This window comes from Microtus oregoni, unplaced genomic scaffold (assembly GCF_018167655.1).
Source record: "Microtus oregoni isolate MIOR12 unplaced genomic scaffold, Mior012 000012F_ref0000307, whole genome shotgun sequence".
Classification (NCBI taxonomy): Eukaryota; Metazoa; Chordata; class Mammalia; order Rodentia; family Cricetidae; genus Microtus; species Microtus oregoni.
In genome coordinates, this window is record NW_024543071.1 from 41,291,815 (window position 1) to 41,313,455 (window position 21,641).

General features: G+C 43.1%; 1 protein-coding gene and 1 non-coding gene across 3 annotated transcripts in view; one reads left to right on the plus strand and one right to left on the minus strand.

Annotated features, from left to right (window-relative positions):
* The window catches only part of Pcsk5 (proprotein convertase subtilisin/kexin type 5), a 429,292-nt gene that overhangs the window by 5,919 nt on the left and 401,732 nt on the right, over positions 1-21,641 (plus strand). The window lies entirely within an intron of this gene.
* LOC121454849 lies at positions 6,208-6,312 on the minus strand. The gene has a single exon (XR_005975364.1). It is a non-coding gene; the product is annotated as a small nucleolar RNA U13 (small nucleolar RNA).

Genomic DNA, 21,641 nt, shown 5'->3' on the forward strand with positions numbered 1-21,641 from the left:
GACAGCAATTAATATCAATAAACGTGTTGATTGAATGAATCCTGAGAGAAAAATGAAAGCAGAAAGAAGACAAGAGTATAGGTGTGTGTGTGTGTGTGTGTGTGTGTGTGTGTGTTCGTTCCTTTGCCTAACTGACCTGGCCCTGGTCATGGTTTATAAAGTAGGGCATCGCTGTTCAGCTCATTTAGGGTGTTGCTGTTAAAATCAGGAGCACTGATAATGAAGATGGATATTTGGCTAAAACAGTGCACCAAGAGCATTTTCCTCTCTGGAAGGACCCTAGAGAATGACAAGAGCTGCTCACAGGAAAACGGATGAACATTGTGGTTACTGGGAGTCCTGTGGAGCGGAACAGTTGTGATTTTCTAAATTTCTGCGGTCTTCCTTCAGGATGTAATCAGGGACAAAAGGCAGAGGAGCCAGTATTGTGCCTGATTTCCCTACGAGGAGACTGCGGACTACCTAAGCTTTTGCCTGAGAGCCATGAATACCATCTCTTGAGAGCCATGAATACCATCTCTTGGTCGGACAGGCAGGCCTGGTGTTTTCCAATTATGTACAATATAGGGCCTAAAGACTTTTTGTTTCAATAATCAAACTAACAGCCTTTAAGTTTAACACCGCTGTGAATGTGTATGAAAGAATCGTGGGGAAGTAAAGCTTGGAACATTGGAGGCCTAAAAGAAGGCACAGGGAACCATTTCAGATACGGGTGTCCAGAACCCAACCACTATCACTTAAACACACGAACTGGCAAACAGATGAGTACACAAAGGGAATTTATTAGTTGAGATAGATCTATTATATGTCTTAGTTCACAGTTCTGAGAACATGAGGTGAAGTTCTTTGACAGAATTTTATTCATGTGCTCTGTACTTTTTTTTTCATAGCAAAGTCTATTCTGATGTAAACTAGCTTCATTAACTACAGCGTTATTTTATCTTATTACGGAAACAGTAGTGAGTTTGACCTTAGGCGCGTTCCCAGTCCAGACAGACAGGTATCTAAGGCAGTCCAGCACGTGTGCCCCAGGGTCAGTTCGTAGGCATTTGTGTACCTTCGTCATGTGGGGAACTGTCAGTTCTGGAATCTCCAGCCAAGTGATTTTGTTTTTAAAGAGCGATTGTGGGCTTGTCTAGCTCAGCAGCCAGAGGGGATGGGAATGGCTGTGATTTCTTCATTTCCCCATGTGCACTTCATTCTCAGGCAACTGTTGTCTACAAAACATCAGAACTCATGTGAGCCTTAGTAATTCTTCTACCCAGTGGTGGCATTGAAACCCCAGAAGGGATATAGTGTGCTCTGACCATGGAATGGGGTCACGTCCCCCACATTTGGGCCAGACGTTTGTCCAAGGGGACAGTGGTTCATGGGTGGGTCATCTTGGGCCACATGTCTAGCTTTGAAGTGCGGGAAATGTTGATCTCTGCGAGGCAGTCCAACACTTGGGGAGGGGCCGTTCCCTAAAGGAAAATGAAATTCTATTACTAGAATAAGAGAAAACAGATGTGGGACAGGGAATGACCCCACTACTGATATGATTATATAAGGCCATGAATGCCTAGGCTCTTTCCAACATTACCAGGGAGGATTCGTTATATGGATATTCTGTGAGGAGCAAATAAAGCACAGGTTGCTTCACAACCATGTAAGTCTCCCCAGACTGGGAGATTGGGAGAGATTTTCTGAGACTAAGGATTTTTACTTACAACTATCATTTGGTGGAGCAGTGGCGATCTGCCTGGTTAGTATGGCCCAGCAATGCCTGGGGAGTATTCATAATGGACTGGAGGAAGCAGAGAATAATAACGGTTATTATTAATAATGAAATTGGAAAGACTTGGAAGTTTCTATGGAAGTATACTCAGGTTTTGGTGACTAAACAGAAGCGAGGTTTGAGGGAGAAAGAAGGATGTCAGGGCAGCTGCAATTATCGCCTCGGGACCTGGAGAATGTGGACTCATTTGTGCCATTTGGACAGTCTCCGGGAGCATTTTCAAGGAGAGAAATATAGCTTAAGCCTTAGTTTTAAAGAATTTTGTTTAACGTATATTTTAGGATACACGGCATCATGTTTTGGCATATGAGTATGCATGTATGTATGTGCGTGTATGTGTATCTCTCTCTACATGTATAGATGTATACACACATAATGGTTACTAAAGAAAAGCAAGTAATTTTGTCATTTTTCACATCTTTTCGGAGCCCTTTAATTTGTTTATTAAAATTATTTTATTTAAAAAAAATGTGTTTGGATGTGCCTGTGTGGGTGTATTTGCATATGAGCACAGGTACCTGCAGAAGGCAGAGGCTTCAAGTTCATCTGGACCTGAAGTTACAGGTGGTTGACAGTTGCCCAACATGAATGCTGGGGACTGAACTTGGCTTATCCAAGAGCCGTACATACTATGACCCACGGAGTCATCTCTTCCAGCTTTTTTATTGTTTGACGAGTACCTAAAATCTAGTCGTTTAGCTGGTTTTCAGTGAACAATACCATATTATTTCTTTAGTGTTTATGTTGTGCATCAAATCCCTAAGTGTTTCTCATCTTATAGAACGCTGCTCTTTTTAACCTAGGCCTATCAGTTCCTCTTCCTTCTAATCTGTGGTACCTACCATTCTACTGTTTCTGAATAGCTGGCTTTCCTTCCTTCAGATTCTAGAATACAGCTGAGGTCCTCTGCAGTAGGTAGAGGGGCAAGTGTAGTGAACTTTCCAGTGGGTGGCAGAGTATTTAGCCCAGGCAAGAAGTAAGGATCCCTGCAGACAGACTTTACCCCTCATGCAGCCCCGCATGAACTATGGAAGTTTGTAGCAAGGGTGCTGTGGAAATGAATCGCCAAGGTATGACCTATGGCTAGAAAAGAGGGCCTGTGAATATAAGAAGGAGGAATGTTCTCATTCAGTCAGCAAAGGAGGAAAGCGATGGATGAAGGGGAGAGCAGAGCAGGAAGTGCAGGCTAAGAGAGGGTGTGTCCGCCCAGTTCCAGCTCTGCAGCAGTGAGGTGTGCTGTCAGGAGAATCCAGCGGGATGAGAATGAGCGGTAGTGGGGTCTCCAGAGTTCTTAGCAAGTGCTCTGTTGACAATGTAGGGAAGTTGGGTTGCAAGGGCTTGCAAAGCAAGGACAAAATCATTACCCGCATTCTGCCTCTACTGACTTTTCTATATGCCTGTCCTCTCCCTCCATCTTTTTCTCATCAAGATACTGTAGTTAGGACATAGATCCAGGACCAAGGATCTTTGAGACCTAATTCCATTACTTCTAAGCTGGAGGACTCTAGGCAATCACCTTAAGCATTGGGTGCCTCAGTTTCCTTGTGTGTGAAAGGAGATAAGGTTATTCCTCCTTACAGGATTGCTGCGAGGGTTAAAATAGAACCCAACACATTACATTATTGAGAAATAATGTCACTTCATTTTTTATTAAAAGTTGTTTTAACCCCCATTTACTCATTTTCCTCCACCAATTTCTTTTCATGGGTGCTCTTCCTCTCAAACATGCTAGAAAAGAAATGATGACCACCGTGTGTGTGTGTATGTGTGTGTGTGTGTGTGTGTGTGTACATGTGTGTATGTGCATGTGCATATTTATACTTTTATCCTTTCACTAGCCAGTGAGATCCTTGAATATAGTTTTGTGCTTCATTTACGCTACGTTTATGTCCCCAGCAGCCAGAACAATAAAAAGCATAGTGGATACGATAGATGGGAGGCACGAAGAGCTTAGGTAGAAGGATGCATTTAAGGAAGGGAGAGAGATGTTGGTGCCTGGCTTCTTGCAGGAATGGAAGGTGAGTGGCAAACAAGAGGTGCTTCTGTTGGTATGGAGAGGAAGTGATCCCATCAGCCCCTGAACAGGCGAAGCTCACCTACGGAGCAGTAGGGACTGTGTGGAGGTGATGTCTGGATGCTCCAGTGTTTAAACTATTTTTAGGAAAGTCATAAAAAAAAGGGCCACTGTAAAATGGATTTCCAAATAGGAACATGGTTTTTTGCTGCTTGCACTTATTGCTCAGTAGGTATCGATTAAACGGACGAGTAAAAGAAATGAACCATTGATTGGTTTTGCATCATTTTGTTCTTCATATCCCAGAGAGGTAGAACTTACCAGGTTAGAGGGAAGGCAAAAAAGAGTCTGTGGAACTAGGGAGTAGTAGTTCCTGGACACAGGAATAGTCTTGAAATGACTGAGCAGTGTCCGGATGGAGAGGTAGCTGATAGGGACAAAGGAATGGGGTGGATATAGGGCTGTAAATTCAAAAACACATGGATGGCTAGTTCAATAGGCTAATAATTAGAGCCATTTCAGAGGGGCTTTGATGTTGTTGTTTATTTGAAACAGGGTCTCTGTCTGTCCTCACTGGTTTGGAGCTTGGAGTAATCCTCCTGCTTCTGCTCTGCAGTGATGGAATTAGAAGCATGAGCCACTATGCCCCACCCCAGAGGGGTTTTAAGGTGCTACTTATTAGCACTTCTGCTTGACGATGAGATCCAAGGTGGGGTCCAAGTGGGTGGTGAGAGAGAGAGAGAGATGAGAGAGAGAGAGAGAGAGAGAGAACAGCGGAGAGCTGGTGAGTTGGGAGGTGTCAATAAATGGAGGCTGAGGAGCTGGAGAGAGTGATCGGCGTGGGTAAGATGAGGATTGAAGTGATTTGTGCTGCTATACCCACTGGGCTGGGGAACGCTACGGTTTCCTCGCATTTCGATTCTCCCTAGATAGCTGTAGGCATTATCTCTGCTTTTCACTACTGTGCGCTATTATTTCCACTGCAGGTCCTGTACCAACTTAAGGGACAAAGACAGACACACAGGTGATTGCTTTCAATTTCCAATGTGTTTTTTTTTTCTTATTTGACTTAAAAACTGAGGATTGCGTTGAGCACTCGATATAGAAGAAACAGGGTACGCAGAGATCGTAAAAGCAGAAATAATACTTAAAGCCGATTTCTTTATTCTTTCGGTGTTATGACTTCTCCTGGGAGACATGAACAAATGTCTCTTCACCCTAGGTAGGGCACACATGACAAACTAAAAAAGCTGGTCTATTTCAGTCTGTTTTATTGAGCCGGGAGTTTATTGGAGTCACTTAGAGGAACATGAGTGAGGGGTTATTTGCAGGAGTGTGGATGACTCCTGGATAGCTGCATCACCCACCAGAAAGCCCATCATAGCAGGGGTGACCACTAAAGAAAACTGCATCCCTGAAGCTCCCTGTTGCAAGGAGCCGCTGCTTGTTCATTCCAGCCACCCAGGCTAGCTTTGACCCGAAATAATCACACAGAAACTATATTAGCTAAAACATTGCTTGGCCCATTAGCTCTAGCTTCTTATTGGCTAACTCTTACACATTAATTTAGCCCATCTCTATTAATCTGTACATTACCACAAGGTCATGGCCTACCAGCAAAGTTTCAGCATGTCAATCTTTGGTGACGGATAGATGGAATCCCTCTGACTCCACCCTTCTTTCTCCCAGCATTCAGTTCTGTCTTCCCTGCCTACCTAAGTTCTGCCCTATCAACAGGCTGAGGCAGTTTCTTTATTCATTAATGGTAATCACAACACACAGAGGGGGACTCCCACACCAGCTCCCCGTACAATGTCCAGACAGGCCTTCTAGATAGCCCTCTCTCTGACTGCTTACTGCTTGGGGAAGGATTTTGTGAACCTTGTAACTCTTGTGGGTTTCATTAGCTTTTTGAGTGTCATGGGCCTGCTCTTCTTTTCAGAAAAGACCAGTTCAGCTTGGAGGCAATAGCTGTATAACGTTTGGTTTTGAGAGACAGGGACTCAGAGTGGAGTCCAAGATTGCCTGCTTTTCATTACCAAGCCCAGGCTGGCCTCAAATTCATAGTGATCCTCCTGTGTCTGCCTCCCAAGTGTTGGGGTTGCAGGTCAGGTGTATTCTACTGCACCTGCCTGAAAGAATGAATTTTTAAGTGATATGTACTAAGTTATATGTACTCTGCTCCAGCTTAGGAAGTTGTATAGTCTGCTTTCCATCACTGAATTATGGTAGATAATTATAATTCATTCACATGTCACAAGCCTGACCTTTATATACATATTTTATGTAGCACAGTGAAGCAGAATTCTGAACGTGTTGCTTTATGTATTCTTGTTCTGAGTTTTACTGCCTGTAGGATATGGGTTTTAAATTTATTTATAGAATGTTCTTTCTGTAATGTAGGAGCATTTTTCCATGTCAGATGGGTAATATGCTGACATCAAAACAAGGTGTGAGAGAGGAAAGTCACAAAACGGTGTGGGCATCTATCTAATCATTGTTCTTATGAGTCCGCAAAGATCTGTAGTAGATAACATTCTCAGACTGCTCTATATGGTAGACTAATCTGGTTTGCATTTGTGTGTTAATCTGTATGTTAATTTAGAGCTAGAATTGCAAAGGAAGCTTTAGGTTCCTAGTGTAATTTTCTGTGCGTTATCTGAGTGCTTAATTCTCTATTGGGAAAACTATATTTGAATGCCATGCCAGCACTGAAACTCAGATTTGTTAAAAGTAAGTCTTTCCGTGATGCTTTTTCACAGTGTTCTAGTATTTCTCTCTTTCTCTCTCTCCTTCTCTCATCCTCTCTCCCTCTCTCTCTCCCCTCCTCTCTCTCACTCACATACACACACACACACACACACACACACAGACACACACACGGGGAGTGTGTATCTATGTGTGTGTGTGTGTGTGTGTGTGTGTGTGTGTGTGTGTTAGGGATGAGGGTGGTCACAAACATGAGTTTCAAAGCCCTCTAAGGAAAAATGATGGGGCTGATTTTTTTGTAATAATATTCATACATAAAAGATTTGATATTTTTCTATAGAGACACTGGTACAGCTGTGAAAATGTAGCATTCTCTCCATATTGATGTTCCCAGGCTTGTGTCTTGTTTTCTCTAGTTAAAGTTTCTCAACTGAGATAAAACTTGGTCATGCACACTAGTTAGAGTGCAGGGATGTGAAGATAATCCCAGAGCCTTTAGGCAGATATCCATAAGTGCAAAATGAGAAGGGTACTGATTGCTTGTGCTGGTGTTCCTGGAAGGTTTAAGGGGGCCCTTCCTTGGGCACAATGCATTACTGCGGAAATTAAGGTCCCCTCTTTGGGTTTACTCGTTAATATAAGAATTTAAAAATGGACTCAGGGGAACTCAAGAATGATTTTTATTAGAGTTGGGAAGTAAACAGCAGGGCAGGCAAGCTGTAAACTGTGGCAGATGTAGATGTGTGTTGAGGGGGATTGGGAGAGGAATCTGCAGGGGGAGAAGGGAGGAGGCCAGTCATGGCTTCTGAGTTAGGTTAGCATGTTCAGCAGTGGAGGTCAGCAAGCAGCCATGTGGCAGCAAGCACCTCTGTAGTGGAAGGGAAAGAGAGCTTGAAGGGCTAGAGAAAACATGCTTCAGTGTTGGCCAGTGTCTGAAAGAAAGGTGGGAAAGAAAAAGTTACGCTCTTTTGAGTAAGGATGAAGAAAATTGGATGGAGTTAACAGAGGTTCATGGCCATTTCTTCCCAAGGTTTTGTAAGCGATTTTTGGTGTCTTCTTAATCCAAACTACCCAGCAATTTTTCACCTTTTATCCCTTATCACCAGGACTGTTGTAGCTGCACTAAACTCTCTTACACATGTGTGTGCTCACATGTGTGTGAGGGTGCGTGTGCATTTGCGTGTGTTGAGGATGGAAGTGACAGTAAGCCTAAATTTCAATGCTTTCTAAGAAAGAAATGGTAGACTACTTAGGATTTGCTACCGGAACCTTGAAAATGCTATGCTAAATGAGACAATCATACTATTCTGTTTATGCAAAATTCACATTTACAAATCTGTTGAAGCAGAAGGGAAAAGCTGATGAGGAATGCTAATAAAAATGCCTTCTAATTGATTGCTATGTCCTCCTTCTATTTTCTGAGAGAGGGTCACATATTCCAGTGACCTCAAACATTATCGCACAAGGATGATGCTGAACTTCAGATCCTCTGGACTCTACCTCCCAAGTGCTGGGATTTAGTCATTTGACACTATGTATAGCGTATTTTTTTTCAATATCTCTGGATCAAACCACTAGATAGTTAGGGTATCTATTGCTGAGATAAAAGCCAGTAGCCAGAAGCAGCGTGGGGAGGAAAGGGTTTAAATATGGCTCTCAGGTCACACTTTACTGCTGAGGTTAATCACTGCAGGAACCTGGAGGCAGAAGCTGAATTATATGCCATAGAGGAACACTGCTCACTGGCCTGCTTCTTATGGCTTCCTCAGTCCACTTTCTTGTAAAACTTAGGACTGCCTGCTGAGGGGCACACTGCCCACACTTCTACATCAACCATTAGCCAAGAAAATACCCTATAGACTTGCCTACAGGACAATCTGATGAAGGCAGTCTCTCAATTAAGATTCTGTCTTCTTGCCAGGTATGTCTAAGTTGACAACAACAACAAAAAAAACCAAACAATAACAACAGCAGCAACAACAACAAAGCCCAACAAGGACAGTATATTTATGTGAGTGTATTGTGTGACAGATGGCGTCTATCAGATTGTATCAGTACCTATTTGTCAGCCATTCTAGTAGGCATAACGCTGTTTCATTTACTTGTCCAAATTAAGTTTACTTTAGATTGGGGGGAGGCAAACTATAAACTACAGGGACATAAGGAAAATAACCTGTAAGTGCTGTTGGAAAGCAAAATGCATCAGTAGGTTTAAAAAGTGAGCATCTTGGGGAAGCTGGTCAGACAGGTTCATGCAGGAGGAAGGGGTGAATTGAGTACCTGAATGTTAGGAGGGAGCTATCCCTAAGGCTGTCTGCAGTGAGGTGGGGTCCATGCAGAGGAGATTGCACATGGAACCACCCCAAGGAGGAGGCCAGCTGGTGTAAGTGGACCACACCTAACGAGGAAGCTGTGGTGGAGCTTGAGATGGCTGTTAATGCTTCTTTGTTCTGAAGTCACCAGTAGCTGTGGTACCTGATATGTCAAGACAACTGTGTTCGGCTTTTCCTGATTTCTTCCCACTTGTCTTGAAATACTTGTATCATTTGTCCTTCCTACTCCACCTTATAAGAAAGCCAGACTGAGCATCGCTCCCTAGATGCGCCCCCCACTTTTCTGCCTCTGTACCTGTCTTTATATTCAGAATGTTCATCTGACCATTGCTTCTGGAAATTATATGTCATCTCAAAGTCACTTTTTTATCTACCCTGGAAGTATAGTTAAAAATAATGTATAGGCAAAATTGCTGTGAGCTTTCTAACTAATCTATCCCTATTGTGCTTCTCTTCGGGGATTTAGTACAGTGAGTTCTAATTCCTTGGTGTCGCTCTCATGGGGACCCAATTATGACTCTATAGTGTGCTGCATGGTGTCTCACTTCATAGAGACAGTCATATTGGTTGAATCCTAAAACATTTACAGATGTGCGATTTGTGCAAAATAAATCTGAACACTAGAAAAAATTTATAAAAAAATATCTATACCCCAGCCCATGAGGAACGCTAGTTAGGCCATAATATGTTTGATAAAGGCGTGAAGTAAGAATTAGTAATGTGGGACTTTAAAACTCAGGCTTCCTGGGAAATGCCCAACGCTTTTCTCTTACTGTTTCCGACCTTGGTGTCGTCCTCAGGGTCATTGTGTTTGATTTTTGACTCTTGGGAGTATTGTCTTAGTATGACAGTATCTGAATCCTGAGAGCCAGGTCCCAGTTCACCCTGGGAGCAGGCTTGCTTCTCCATGAATCTCAGTGAGTCCTAAGAGCCTGCTAGCTCTGATAATTGTCCTGAAAATGGCAGTGGAGTCTTGCATCTACTGGAGCCATACAAACTAGCACAGAATCTTCCTAGGAAAGAATGGGCTGGTGGTAAGAAATCAGTTTCAGGTCACAAGCAGACCCCTGTTTGTGCAGAAACAGCAGAACGGTGAAAATATGCAGATCCAGCGTATTCCGAGTTCCCTGAAGCTCACTGTAAGATAAGCGGGAGATCTTGTGAGGGTCCTAAACACAGGGCAGGGCCAACCGGGATTGGCCATTTTGAAGGCCAAAACTCTGAAGTTAAATCTGCATGAGAGGGAGGATTGGATTGCAGACTCCAGAACAAACAGACATAAATTTGCCCTGTAGCTTAGACCGTAAGGAGTGGCTTCTGAAATATCCTGGGAGATAGGAAACAAACTCAGGACAAACAGAACAAACATTCGTTGGGAGTTAACTCCCTTTAATTACAGAAAGAACATTCTCTTGGTTGAGTGACATGGCCAGACTCCAGCCCCTCGACTGAGATGGGTCTCCCCATTTGACCTACCCAGGGGTGTTAAGTTCCAAGGCCCCAAATGTCCAGGCCTTTGGGCTCAGGCAGAGAGAAGGAAAGATGAGTGGCTTTCCGGGTTCTCCAAAAGAGAGATAGGAGTGAGTTTTCTCATGGGATGTGTGACTTAAGAGTAGAACCATTTCTTCCTCTGATGTGCGAAGATTCTTTCAGTCTGGTCAGACTTTTGTCAGCCTTACCCTGGCCCAGTCTCCTCTCCCAGTGAGAGCTGATGCCTTCCACCTCTCCTGTCCATTCAGCGTTCACAATGTCATTCACCCTAGCTTTTCCTTCTTCGCACATGGACTGCCATGTCCATTTTCAGTGTCTGAACACTTTCAGGCTCAGATCCTGCCTCTTTGCAAGGACCACTTCCGTGGATTCAATTATCGGTGGCTAAAACCTCTTATTTTTAAACTATTACCAAACCTTGCATGGTTTTAATTGGCATCTGACAGTTTTATCATGAAGGCAAACTGTCTTTTTTGTTTTCTTTCTTTCTGTTATTTTTTCTTCCCCGTGTATGTGTGTGTGTGTGTGTGTGTGTGTGTGTGTGTGTGTGTATGTGTACAGTAGTATGGGTTATGAACCCAGGGCATTGTCTATCTGGGCGAGCATACTATCACTAAGCTATATCAGACGTTTTGCTGTTTTTTATTTTGAGACAAAATCTCACTAAGCAGTCCAAGCTGGCCTTGAATTCATTCTATACCCATGGAATATCTTGAACTTGTGAGCCTCCTGCCTCATCCTCCTGAGGTCTCGTCTAGCTGTTAATTTCTTTAAAGCCAGGGTTTCTGTCTGGTCTATCTTCAAATGCCATATGGAGCTCAGAAGTTAAAATGGCCTCAGCAATGTGTTCTGAAGTGGGTAGATGATAAATTAGGGAGTCAGAAAGACTACGGCAGTCATCGCTCCCCACAGTGTGAGAACTTACTGATTTCCCCAGAGTTACGTGTGCACGAGCGACTTCAGTTGGCACATGAAGTGTGAGCAGAAGTGACACCTGTCCCTTCATTAACCGTCAGTGGGTGACTCCTGGTGATGGTCGTCTGCCTGGGTGTCTGGCAGACCTCCAGGTGGTGGATGCTTCATTAGCCTGAGTCCTTGAGGGGGGTCTCACAAGGAGCAAGGGCACAGTGGACGTATGACCCAAGCTCGGGATAAACTTTGTGGTTTCAATTGTTTCGTTTCTTGGGTCATTTCTAGTTGCGGTGGAACCTGGTTCATCCAGATCAGCACAAAAGTCCAATCTTAATAGGTTTCTTCTTAGTCATATACACAGTATAGACGTGTCATAGAAGGACAAGAAAGGATTGAACCCTGTGATTTTAGAGCAAGTCCTAAGTGATCTACTTTAGTAACTATATGTTTTCCAAACCCAGAAAATCAGGAGACCGATGAGTAGGTCTTTGCACATATGTGGTCACATGATTCCCTTGTATAGAGGAGATTTGTACTCCCTCAAAGGAGCGTGGGAGACCCTGGAGCTCAGCTGCTCTAAGCTGCTTTGCCACCATCTTACAACACTAAGATTTGAAGTGTGAGTTCAAACGTAACTGTCAATGACAGGCAAAGCTGTTCAGAAGTTCAGAGCTTTCCTTTTCCCGTTTGGGTAGGCAAGCATTTAATGAGTTAGAGGTTGTCTTTCATTTTCCACTATCAAATAAAAATTTTTATTAATTTAAAAAAATTTTGTCCCTGTAAGTTTGGAAGGCTGAGGCCAAAGGGTCATTAGAGCCTGGGAATTCAAGGCCACTCTGCGCTATGACAAGTCAGCTCAGGAGAAACATTGTTGACTAGAGGGCAGGACAGTCTTGCTGCTTGCCCACGGCTCCTGCCTGTGACTTCTCAGAGACCTTACTCCTTGTCAGAGCTGTGAAACCCTCTGCTGCAGAATCTATTTCAGTTTGTGGTTACTTCCTGAGGTCAGCAGTGGGGTAGGGGGGTAGGGGTTTGCTCTCAGGCTTGCAGAACTGGCTTCACAGCATGTGGGACCTTGCATTCCCGGATTTACGTGATGTAGACACAGTAGGGAATATCTGAGATGTAAAACGCGATGGCCTGAGTCTTCAACTGTTGAATGGAGTCCAAAGCAGCAGATTTTTCTTCTTTGGCAAGACAGAGTTGAAGCAATGTGCAGGGATTTGGTTTGCCGATTCCCAATCTGCTGAAAACTGCAGTAACTTAAAGCGGGGGTGGGTGTGGTGGGGGGGGCGGGGGCCGTGCATAAGTGCTTTTTAATGTGGAAAATACTCCAGAGATCACGTGGCTTACTGTCTTAGGCAAGCTAAAGACTGCGAGGCTTCACTTTTGTTTTGTTTTGTTTTGTTTTAGTTGGCTAACTGCATGTGGATATATGTACTCCCATACTCTTTCATTAAGAAAGTTTTATTTTTGTTCAAGCAAAACCCAAAAAGAAAGAAAGGCAGTATTGAACCCTGAAAGGTTTTTTTGGGCACTCTAGCCCCTAGAGTGGAGAGGCCATCTCTTGCCAGCATACATTGATTTCAGAGGTTTTCCCTCTGCTGTTGTTCTATCTCACATTCCTTGAAAATGTTTTAGAATAGCCACACTATGCTGCAGGCCATCCCAAGCAGAGTTCACTAGCCCTGCCCTTGGGAATTTTTATACTCATAGGTGCAGTTTATCTTCTTGCTTCAGAACAAATTACTCAGAGCTCCTTGGCTTTAAAATCACAATCCCTATTTCTTTTGGGCTATGAGTTAGTTGGTAGATTCTTTAGCATTTAGTTGGTCCTGGGGCTTGGCTAACCTAGGATGACTTTTCTGGTGTGTCTAGGGATTGCTATGTTAGTGAGTGAAGCCTTTTCATATTTCTATTTGTGTTTTGTTTGCTAACATCCCATAGATCAAAGCAAGTCATAGTACCAATAAGCTTCAAGAAATGGAGATAGACGTTTCATCTCTTGGTAAGGGGAGATACAACTATTTTTATCCACATTTTCTAGTGTATCAAGGAGGCTGCTGTAGTTAATTAGATAGGAAACCAAGGTATGCCAGGTGATGGTAAGTGCTAAGGATGGAAAACAGGGTGGGGGGAGCTGGAAAAGTGGTGCATTCTTGTAGTTTAAGCTCTTGGGAAATGGACCCAGGCGGATCAGGAGTTCAAGGCCAGCCTGGGTTATAGGAGATGTTGGAGTGAAAGGAAGGAAAGTAGGGAGGGAGGGATGGAGGGAACAAGGAAGGAAAGAAGATGCAAACTAATCAGAGAAGGGAGAAAATAAATCAAAGGCAAGGAAAGGGGACTAGCTGGAAAAACCATTCAATTGCAAATGGTTGATTAAGAAAATGTCAAGGAGAGAGGGTGTCTTAGGGTTTTATTGCTGTGAAGGGACACCATGATTATGGCAACTCTTATAAAGGAAAAATTGTAATTGATACTGGCTTACTGTTTCAGAGGTTTAGTCTGTTATCATCGTGGTGGGGAGCATGGTGGCACACAGGCAAGGCAGGATTTCTACATCCAGGTTGGCAGATAGCAGGAAGAGAGAATGGCACTGGGCCTGGCTTGAGCATTTGAAAGCTCAAAGCCCACTCCCAGTGACATACTTCCTCTAAGAAGGCCACGCCTATTCCCACAAGACCACAAGCCCTAGTCCTTACAAATAATGCCAGTTCCTATGAGCCTGTGAGGCCAGTTTCATTCAAAACACCACAGAAGGTGAGTATGTCATATACATACGTGAAATGAAGGCCCAAGAGTTATCTTAGATGAATTGGGAGAAGCCACCCAGAATGAGCACAGGTGTGGAGGAGGATGATGTGGGGTCAAGCAGCTGAGCTGGGAAGTATGGTGCACCCCCAGCTGTAAATGCTGTTTCTCCTATTTTAGTGCGTTTCAGTTTTGCTGAGATACTGATTCTGATTCAGTAGAGCTGAGATGTGCTCAGAGAAGAACCTTTCTCGTAAGCTCTGAGCTGTAGCACTGTTGTTGCCCAGAGTGGTCCTGGGATTTTCCCTTAGTAGGAGGATGGTCTTTAGGATGCTCTCAGTAGGTCCTTGTTTAGAATATTTAAATACTGACGTGTCATATGAAGGGATGGCATTCTCACACAGTCTGTTGTGCAGAACACTGAGTGTTGCCCCTATCACTGGCATATATTTTTTTACCCAGAGAGCTTTTTGGTTTTCTTTGTTATGAGCAACAACAACAGGACCAAGGCCTGGGTTCCTGTTTGTCCGAGTTTTCTGCCAGGTTTGTTCCAGAACACACCTGCTCTGTCTCCTTGCATTCATTCAAATCCAGGCAACTGGATGTCTTTTCTCTTAGCCCTTTTTTCCCTCTGGTCCTTGCTCCAATGTCCCAGTGGCTCTCAGTCCTGCCTGTCCATTTCATATACCTGGTGCTTTTTAAAGATACCATCTGAGCTGGTCTTGGTGGGCTTTTCCTGCAGCCACCCATCTTGTCTGTGGTGTTGCTTTCTGATGTTTCAGTTATACCTTGGTCAACCCTGGTCTAAATATATTAAGTGGAAAATTCCAGAAGTAGAAAGCATCATGGGTTTTAAGGAACTTATTCCGTATGTTAAGCATTGCATCCTTTTGTTATTAACTTTTGAAATCTCGTACTGTGCCTAATTTGTAAAAGGAGCTTTACTGTAAGTATGTGTTATAGGAAACCATAGTGTATACACAGTTAGACCATCTGTCCTCTCAGGCGTGCACCAGGGGGCTTTGAACTACCTCCGTGGGAGGCGGAACATGATTTACAAGTCATGCTAAGACACAGTGTGCTACCACCCTTTCCCTCCATCCTCTCATCCACTCTGGTCCCTTTCCTTGCCATCCAAACACATGAATCATTAGCTGATTTTCAACATTTTGCGTTGAGATGGTCTGGTGGTTGCATAATTACAATCTTTTGTATTTGACACGGGGAAGATCTACAAATAGAAGACCATGAGTAAGTATCTGGTGATGTTTTCTATCATGCATTTATAGTTTCCTATTATTGGCTCTAAGTGGCCCTATCCATACACCAGCTCACTAAGAATACTTTAGGGTCTTACCCAGGATACAAGGGCCCTGGAAACAGCCTCAAAAGTCAGCTGCCTCCTTGTTGCATATCTTTCTTCTTCCCCAATGAGCTTGCAGATGGTTTTGTGTCCTGGCTGAACTGGAATACAGTGTGCGTTTGAGAATGCTAATCTTATGTATCTCAGTAGAAAGTAGTCCACACTATGCATCTTAGATTGGGGCTCCACTTCACCTCTTTACAAACAACTGCCCCTACATTATGGGGGGCTAGGTGACATCTTTTTAGCATGGTTATATTTTGGTGTTACATTTAAGCATTTGTGAGGTTCTTTTTTGATATTTATTTGTTTTGTAACATACCAGGAGCCTCTGAACCTCTCCTGAATCTTTCCCAGGGCCATCTGATTCCTAAGAGATGGCTTCCTTTGTGTTTAAATGCAGTTTGTATGTGTAGACCTTATTTCAAAATCCTGACATATTTCTTGCTTGTTTTTGTGAGACAGTCTCTTCCTTACCTCCAGCTGATGTAGGATTCACTCTGTTCCCCTGGCTAACTCCAAACCCCCAGTAGTCCTTCTCCCTAAGTGTTGGGGTTACAGGTCTGAGTTAGCATACTTGGCTTCCTATTAAGAGTTCCTTGATATTTTTAACTAGGGTAGTAAAAGAAAATTCGAGTGCTAAATAATTGGAGTTGCAAAACTATTATCAGCGAATTGTGTCACAATTGTCTGTATCATCATGTACCAGGGATGGCTTGAGTGCGACACTGATTTGTAATATATTTAAACTAATTATTAACTCAATCAGATAGATTGACTTGAATGTTATCATAAAGGGCTCTGAGATATGACTATGACCAAGTTCCATAAATTTTATTGCTTGACTATTACTGGATCCAGTGATTCCAATAAGGCATTGCCTTTTGCTCCCACACCACCACAATAGATAAGGTTGTTATGTACGATTGGGAGGAGAGTGTGTGTGCTTTAATTTATAGCAATTCATTTGTCTTGAAATAAAGTTCCTTTCAATAGTCTATAACTTTGGAAGAACCCTGGTATTATTCTCCTAAAATGCCAATACCCTTAGGTAGTTAGACTCTTCTGGTTCATTATAGTTGAGAGAAATAATATCACTTAGACCAGTGTTTCTCATCCTTCCTAATGCTATGGCCATTTAATACAGATCCTCATGTTGTGGTGACCCCCAACTATAAATTATTTGCATTGCTGCTTCATAACTATAACTTTGCTACTGTTATGAATTATAATGCAAATATTTTTAGAGACAGACGTTTGCCAATGGGTTGAGACCCACAGGTTGAGAACCACTGACATAAACCCATATTATAAAATGTAGAAACTGGAACCTCAAAACGAGGTACAGATGGTTCACTGCCCAGATATTTAGCAGACTTGACTGAACATGCCTTACTAAAAATGTTCACGTTAGCATGCAATCTCAGTGCATGGGAGGTAGAGACAGGAAAATCAGAAGTTCAAAGTTATCCTCAGCCTTGTGATAAGTTTGACACTGTCTGGCCTACTGTCTTAAAGCACAACAAAATGGAGCAACAACAAAACCCAAGGAATGGCAAATGAAAGTGTTGAGAAGCCTCTCTGATGCTCTAAGTCCTTTGTTAGTGCTCAGCAGGGAAAAGGCACTCATTGTGTAAACCTGGTGGTTTAGCTCAAAGCCCGGAACTCAGGGCAGAAGGAGAGACCAGCTTCTGAAAGGTTATCCTGTGACCTCCACACGTGAACTTCCACACATCAGGAAACACAATAATAAACAAATAAATATCATCCATATGTCATAGACACACAATCATAGTAAATAAATAAGAGTAATTTAAAAAGAGAATCCCACTGTTTCCTTTTGCATTCCTAACGGCTTCTGTTTCTGTAGGAGTTTTGTGTATCCTGGGCATGAGTTGGGATAGTCTGAAGGTTTGCACTGGAGGTCTAAGGCACTTGAATAAACACCTCCATTTTGAGGGTAGCACTGTTTTGTCGGTCTGTGGAAATCTAACTCTTCTTTCATTTGACTTCTATAATATGGTAATTTTCCCCCAGTTTGGTACAGAAAAGTGGTTTAAGGACAGTTCACAACTCTCCCCTGATAACTGTGTGTGATAAGCTAAGAAACTGATCACGTGCTTACTGGTGTGTCTATCTTGCTTGATCCCTTGGACTTCTTTCCTAGGAAAATCAGAAGGCTCATTGTTGTGGAGGCAGCTGTCATCTTTTCTTTTGCATGTAGGAATATGACCCTACTACTATCACATGTAGATAGATACAAACATTTGCTACAGGTTGAAAGACCTGAGATGGTCTCACGTGGCTTGTGAAATCAATAGAAAGGGTGCAAGACGGCATCCATCATGGCGAGCAGTAGAAGTTCTGTTTAGAGATCTGTATTGCAGCCTCCAAAGTAGCAGGCTAGAGACCGCACTGTGGCTAATGTAGAAATTCAGTTTATCATGATACATGTTTGAAATGGGAGTGAGTGCTTGTAGCTGCAGAAACCGTTCTCCACCCCAGGTCTTTATCACTGTAGTTTATTGGGGCTTTAAATCTGTTTCACAATTTAGTTACAGAACTTTGGCATGAGGGTGGAAGTTCTGCTCTTCCTTTAAATTCCTTGCGTCTATGCTGGACATGCAATTCAGCAATATCCAGTGTTTTGAACGTTAGCGCAGTTTGTGGATTCATCCCCAATCCCAGGGAAGCCTCAGATAGCAGCCTAATAGCTGTTAAATGAACTTGCTTTTTCTCCATTTATCTAGATATGAGGTGTTTGTCCAGATAAGCATATGTCTTCAGTTAACTGCAAAAATGTGTAAACATTGCAATGATTCTTTTGGTAAAACACTATATTGAGTTTATCTTTTATGTCAACAGTAAGTACTTAGGAATGATAGAAGAGAGATACTTAAAACTCAATCTACAAGGCCAAATACATTTTCTTATTCTGACTTTCGTGTAGATAGATACAAACATTTGCTTAGTGGCATAATGGTTATTTAAGGTCTCTTTTTATGTATTTAATATGTCATGACCAAGCCAGATACTGAGATAAAAGGTCAGTGGGCAGCTTATGTTAAGAAAATAATAAATAAGTAAATAAAAGTTGGGCACTTGATCCAGGCATAGGAATTGCTGAGATAAGATAGTAATCTGGTTAGTAATCACGTTGAAGTTGAACCTTCAGTAAAAGCTGGGATGGGACTCAAAGTAGGAGCTACAGTATTCTTTAAGTTTAGCTTAAAATATTGAAAACAGCCCCGAGTATGGTGTCAGAAACATTTTGTTGCTATCTGTGGCTCCTGCTGTAAATGTAGGTCAGTGAGAAAATGTAGTGGGTATCAATTCTATTGTGTGGGAAGTGGAGATGCTAATCCTTTCCCGGTCTCTTTCCACTCACTGCCTGGGTAGGTAGCCACTGTGTCAGGGGCTATGGAGTGGATGTTCCCAGTAGACCAGCATTCTCAGACTGTGGAGTGGATGCTCCCAGTAGACCAGCATTCTCAGGCTGTGGAGTGGATGTTCCCAGTAGACCAGCATTCTCAGGCTGTGGAGTGGATGCTCCCAGTAGACCAGCATTCTCAGACTGTGGAGTGGATGCTCCCAGTAGGCCAGCGTTCTCAGGCTGTGGAGTGGATGCTCCCAGTAGACCAGCGTTCTCAGGCTGTGGAGTGGATGCTCCCAGTAGGCCAGCGTTCTCAGACTGTGGAGTGGATGCTCCCAGTAGGCCAGCGTTCTCAGACTGTGGAGTGGATGCTCCCAGTAGACCAGCATTCTCAGGCTGTGGAGTGGATGCTCCCAGCACACCAGTGTTCTCAGGCTATGGAGTGGATGCTCCCAGCACACCAGCGTTCTCAAACAGAAGAAGACAAACAGCTTGAGCAGGGAGAGGAACCTGGAAAGGCCACGTGGGAGATGAGAAAGGACGTGCCAATGAGAGGCACGGTCTGAACTCTGAGAAGGAAATGAGAGCTGGCTGCACAGGGACTTCCTTCTGGGTGGAGGAGCAAGAACTTAGGCCCAGAGGCTGAGGAGGAGATCTGTGGGGCTGCAAGGGTAGAGAGGGAAAGTGAAGGCCTTAGGAGGTAATGATCTGAAGGCAAATGGGAGGGGATCTGATAGCCTCTCTTAAACCAAGTAAAAGCAAGTTTGGTCATTTCATAAAAGTAGAAAGTAAGCATGTTTTATAAAATGGTGTGATATTGTCTTTTAAGGTTCATTTTTTATTGTGTTGATTTAATTTTTTCAGTGTTGGGAATAGAATACAGGATCTTATACATAAGAGTACTCTAGTGCTGAGCAAAATCCCCAGCCATCTGAACATCATGTTATATAAACCAATGGAAGAGCCCTTCAAAGATGGGTAGTTTGTGTTGCTGTTAAATATGATAGGATAGTTAGAAAGAAGAACAAACACAGCCTGATGTGTTATTTGGCCTGATGATGGGATGGTAAATGATTTTACCTTCTTGAAACAGCATCTCACTATGTGTCTGTGGCTGGGCTTGAACTGACACCATTTGACTGACTTCCCAGTACTCAGGTCATAGGTCTTTGTATAGGCTTTTGCTACCATGCTTGGCTTAGTGGCAGGATTCCTAGAGTAACCAATTGTAGATGTGCTGAACAAATGACCCCAAACATTTGGCATTAGGAATTTGGAAGGGGATGTATGTATAGACATGAGGTGTCAAAAGATCTCTCTTGCTAATATTACACCTAAACGGATGTTCAAAAGCATTTTTAAAGCCTGTATCCCCTGAAGAATCATGGGAAATAGCATCAGATGGAATCTGGGTGGCCAATTACCAGAATAGATTGATTGTTCCCCTGTATAGAGCTATAGGAATTCATATTCCATGATACTGTGAATAGACAGTGGAACAGGGTTCCAAGGAAACAATGATACTTTAATGAACTTAAAGCCTTGGGCTTGATGAGCTCTTATTAGATCTGATGGAAAACATTTCTCTGCTAAAAGGTACCCCTGAAGAGATCAACACATTTTACTTGAAAGAGGAAGACAAGTATGTTCTGAATTGTATGGTTTGAGGTTGGAAAACTTAAAATTGAGAAGTAGAAGGTATAGTCCAGTTATTATGGAGGGTCCAGTGGCCCTGGGAAGGCAACTTCAGTCTTTCATACTCTTCGTGATGCCTGGTGCATCACCCACGGATTCCAGCTCCAACCTGTGCTGTTGTGTTGATCCAATGAATAAAATTTTTATCCAGATGCCTGTACTATTCTTTCTGGCACTATTTATTTGTTTGTTGGTTTGCTGGCTGGTTGGTTTTCAATACAGGGTTTTTCTGTGTAGTCCTGTCTGTCCTAGAACTCACTCTGTACACCAGGTAGTCCTTGAACTCAGGGATCCCCAGCCTCTGCCTCCTGAGTGCTGGGATTAAAGGCATGTACCACTGACTTTATGGTAGTGTTAACATTAGTAATGTTTTACTTATCTCCCAGAGTTGAACTTGGATAAAACTCATGCTGAAATCCAATTTTACTTTAAATGTAGATTGGGGTGAGTGGTAAAGTGGGTAAAGCCAGAGGGTAGTAAAGGCAAATAAAATGCTGGACAAGTGTGCAGGCCTGAAGGTGCCTCTCTAGAACTTACATAGAGCACCTGGACCCAAGTGAACCTACAGCCAGATGGGAAGGGGAGACAGCTCGGAAAGCTCACCAGCCTCACATAGGCAGTGGGGAACAAGAGGAGACAGCCTCAAACAAGGTGCAAAGGTAGGACCAACGTTAGGAATGTTCTCTTACAGCTATGCATGTGCACCCGCAGTCATACACAGAAACATATACAATCACATACATGTACATACTGTATATATATATATATATATATATATATATACACAATGCTTACATTTTTTAAAGGTAGAAATGGGCAAACATGGAGCACATTTATACATTGACTGACCAGGCCAGGATAGCCAGCACTGCTTGCCTTCTGTTATGAGTAGTGAACAGTCACTCGCTCATTGGTGCCACATCCTTGTCTCTTAACCTGAGTTGACTGAGCCCAGGGTGACTAGATTCTGGGGGGCTGTGCATGCCTTTCTGCCACCCCATGGGGATCAGTGTTGTTGTCATGGTGCCGTTGGTCCTGACTCTGTCCCAACGTACAGATTTTTCCTTGCTTTCAAGGCAGTTATGTTAGGTATATGGCCAGTCCTTCTTAGGAGCCTCCTCATCTTTTCTTTTCACTTCCAGAATTGCCAGCCGTTTCCTTTTTTTCAGTTCTCATCATGTTGCATAATCAGTCCCATTTTGCTGTGAGGAAAGCAGTATTTT